Consider the following 4,429-nt stretch of genomic DNA (forward strand, 5'->3'; position numbering starts at 1 on the left):
TCGGATCGGAGCCGATTTGGGCATTTTTCAGTCACATTTTTTCAGTCACCCCCTCCCCTCCCCACCAATAATCAAAAATAGACATTTGGACCATAAATTGATGCAGAAAAACTTCCCACAATGCAGAAAATGAAGAGTTGGACACAGTGACGTGAATAAAACCACGGAGACAGCCTGTCAGACTTCACTGGAGTCAAAATATAAGCATTCATTTATTCATCATCAGGAACACATGCGTGTGGCTTTTAACCATCCTCTGGGGACACATTTAAATGGAACACGGATTGTGTATGATGGAATGAAAATGTTTTTGTTTTTTTTGCACAAACAGATTATTTTTGGGGGCTTTTTTAGGCCTTTATTTGACAGGACAGCTGAAGACATGAAAGGGGAGAGAGATGGGGGGGGGGGGGGGATGACATGCAGCAAAGGGTCGGAGTCGAACCCACGGCCACTGCGTCGAGGAGCATACCTATATATGGGCGCCCGCTCCACCAACTGAGCCAACCGGGCGCCCTGCACAGATATAGTTTAAAACCCCAAAAACATTCTGAAAACTTCAGGGTGTAAAATTAAAATGTAAGAAAGCTAGTACCGTGTACATCATGTTCAATGTTTTCAGTATTTCTTATCCTATGTAAGATTTTCCATGCATTTCTTATATATTGTATATAATTTATATTATTATTTATAATGGACATAAATAATTTCATATTATTTATGTCCATGTGTTCACGTTTTTTTTTTTTTCTTCTCAAAATCAATTTCTTTAAGCTTAAAAAAAATAAATACTTTTTGGTATTCTCCGCACAACCGGACACTCAAACGGTTTCCGGAAACTCATTTGAATTGCAAAGAAGCAGCAGAGCCTTCCGACGCAGCGCGTCCTCCGTACATTAAAGCGACACGCAGACTCGTGTTTGGCGTTAACCCCTCGGGTTGGCGTGCCGCCGAACGCGCAACTTGTTCCTGTCCTCCCGGCTCATAAAATTAAAAAGGTTCTATTAAGTTTTGGGACATTTTTGGCGCTTTCTTTTCAATGTTTTAGTCACTTTTTTTATAGTATAAACACAACTAACACCAACTTATTTCTAGTTTTACACAGATTTTTGGAATTCATGGTTTAAAAAAAAACTAATTTATGTGAAATTATGCCCAATTTTTTTGTTTAAAAAAAAATTATTATGAATAATTTTGACTAGTTAAGATTAGAAGAAGATACGTTGATGGATAATCTCAGACTTTTAAAGTTTAGTTACTGTTTTGAAACTTAAAAAAACAAACTCAAATGCTAGAAAATTGTATAAAACACCCCAAAATTCAACTGATCATTCATTTTAATTAGGAGGAACGTTGTATTGAACCGTCCATGTTAATTTTGGGCAATTTGGTTGAAAGAAACCCATATTTCTGATCTAAAAAAAGTTTGACAACGGGTCAAATTTGCCCCGAGGACAACAGGAAGGTTGAGTTATGTCACTTTGCTGACATAATTTTTTGCAAAGTAATGCAGTGAAAAGGCTGACGCCACTCCGTTAGCTCCCAGCGATAATGGAATTGACAAAAATCCGTGCAGACTTGATGTTCACTGTGATCAGGGTTTCCACAAGTCAAATGTAAGACTTTTTAAAGACCTTTTTAAGACTTTTATTAATGAATTTTAAGACCTATATCGCGACATTGAAGTACAACGAAATGCAGAGTCACAAAAGGAGTTGCAGAGTAAATACATTTATTCAAATTGAATAAAAGCGACACAGAGAAATAATGATCTGTACGAGCGAAAGAAAGAACTACAACACCACAGAATAAAAAAATAAACATTTCAGTGAGCATTAGAGGCAGCGTTACACAGACGTAGGGAAATTTAAGACCTGTTTAAAGTTATTTAAGACCTAGAACACCATACTTCAGCGGATTTAAGACTTTTTAAGACCCGTGGAAACCCTTATTGGTTATATGGTGATGGATTACACATCTCAACTAAGTTTAAAAAGTCTGCCAAAATCGGAGGAAATGAATGGAAGTCTATGGGCACCCGGCGCAGGGCCCGACGCAAGAGTCTCTGCTAGTTTAAGACAGCAAATGCACCTGCGCCCATCTGTGTGCCCATGGGCGTGCTGGTCTTACAGGGAGGTGTGTTCAGGTGCATTCTGGGCGTGCTGGTCTTACAGGGAGGTGTGTTCAGGTGCATTCTGGGCGTGCTGGTCTTACAGGGAGGTGTGTTCAGGTGCATTCTGGGCGTGCTAGTCTTACAGGGAGGTGTGTTCAGGTGCATTCTGGGCGTGCTAGTCTTACAGGGAGGTGTGTTCAGGTGCATTCTGGGCGTGCTAGTCTTACAGGGAGGTGTGTTCAGGTGCATTCTGGGCATGCTGGTCTTACAGGGAGGTGTGTTCAGGTGCATTCTGGGCGTGCTGGTCTTACAGGGAGGTGTGTTCAGGTGCATTCTGGGCGTGCTAGTCTTACAGGGAGGTGTGTTCAGGTGCATTCTGGGCGTGAGCTAGTCTTACAGGGAGGTGTGTTCAGGTGCATTCTGGGCGTGCTAGTCTTACAGGGAGGTGTGTTCAGGTGCATTCTGGGCGTGCTAGTCTTACAGGGAGGTGTGTTCAGGTGCATTCTGGGCATGCTGGTCTTACAGGGAGGTGTGTTCAGGTGCATTCTGGGGGGGTGTCTTACAGGGAGGGTGTGTTCAGGTGCATTCTGGGCATGCTGGTCTTACAGGGAGGTGTGTTCAGGTGCATTCTGGGCGTGCTAGTCTTACAGGGAGGTGTGTTCAGGTGCATTCTGGGCGTGCTGGTCTTACAGGGAGGTGTGTTCAGGTGCATTCTGGGCGTGCTGGTCTTACAGGGAGGTGTGTTCAGGTGCATTCTGGGCGTGCTAGTCTTACAGGGAGGTGTGTTCAGGTGCATTCTGGGCGTATTGCTATCTTGAGGCAGCGGGAAGTGATGGCGCCATTGACCAACAAAAACCTGGGGTTTCATTTATAAAACTGTGCATAGATTCTATTCTGAAAGATTTCGTGCGCAAAAAAGTCCGAATTTTCGTACGCAAAAACAATATTCTGATTTATAACACCTTGCGGCGCACACCGGTACGCCCTCTTCTCGTTATAAATACGGACGTGCGTTACCTTATGCGGTCGTGCACGAGCCTCACGCTCCTCCCAAGGTCGTCCCATATTTGTCCTAATAAGGTCCATGTTGATCAATCAATGAATATTCCAGCCTCGAAAGGAGCCCTTGATCACCAATCACGAAACGGAAAATCAGGGAAAAAACACGATTCAGTGATTGTGAGATCGAGGTGGTCTAACAGAGGTAGGACATCCAAACTAAATCCTGTTTGGAAGCCGTAACCCTTGTGTAGTGTTCATATTGTTGTTACGCAGCCTTAAAGTGCCCATATTATGAAAAAAACACTTTTTCTGGTGATTTGGGGTGTTCTTTTGTGTCTCTGGTGCTTCCACACACATACACACTTTGAAAAAAATCCATCCATGCTGTTTTGAGTGAGATACGGTTTCTGAATGCGTCCTGCCTTCAGTCTCCTAGTGAGCTGTTCAAAATCGGCTGGCTAACCACAACCGTTAGCTCGTAGCGTTAGCATGCTAACGCTAATGCTAACGCTAGCTTGCTACGTCTTTCTCAATAGCAAAGCACTGCTACAACACACACACGTTCACCATAATCTACAAAAGAACTACTTCCATGTGTGCCCTCATTTAGAAGAAGTCTCCCAGCTAATCCTGCCTTGTAACTGACCAAAGTTGGAGAAACAGTCTTTCTTTTACTGTCTCTAGAGTTAGCTAGCTGACATGCTCTACATCTGAACTACTGAGCATGTGTGAGTGCAATCAAAGATAGTACAGAAGAAGAAGAAGAAAAGAGGTCTCACTCTGTAACTTAAACAGAAACCAGGTGAAAAGAGGAGCTGCAGCAGTGAGAGAGAGCTGTGCAGTACAACAACAATATGGTGTTTTTTGAAAATTAAACCATGTAAACCTATTCTGGTAAAACCTTAAAATACAGTTATGAACCTGAAAATGAGCATAATATGGGCGCTTTAATACTTAACAGATTTAGCTCAATTACCAATGATATACATAATTTATTGTTCATATTTGCCATTTACACCTGTGAGATCACATTTATGATCATATGATCATTTTCGTTTTTTGTGAGAAAGGAAATTCAATTATTAAAAAGGTAAAAAATAGAAACAAGATTTTGGATCATTATTGGTGCAAAACAGGTGAAAGTGCTTGAAATGTAACAATTTGGTAACTTGTATGGTAACTGTGTGGGAATAGCAGGTGCAGAAAGACAACCTTCCCACACACAGACACCTACAATCAGACACGACCACATAAAGACACACAGACACACACACACACACACACACACAAAGATACACATCAAACAAACAACGC

The sequence above is a fragment of the Perca fluviatilis genome, chromosome 5 (genome assembly GCF_010015445.1).
Source record: "Perca fluviatilis chromosome 5, GENO_Pfluv_1.0, whole genome shotgun sequence".
Lineage (NCBI taxonomy): Eukaryota > Metazoa > Chordata > Actinopteri > Perciformes > Percidae > Perca > Perca fluviatilis.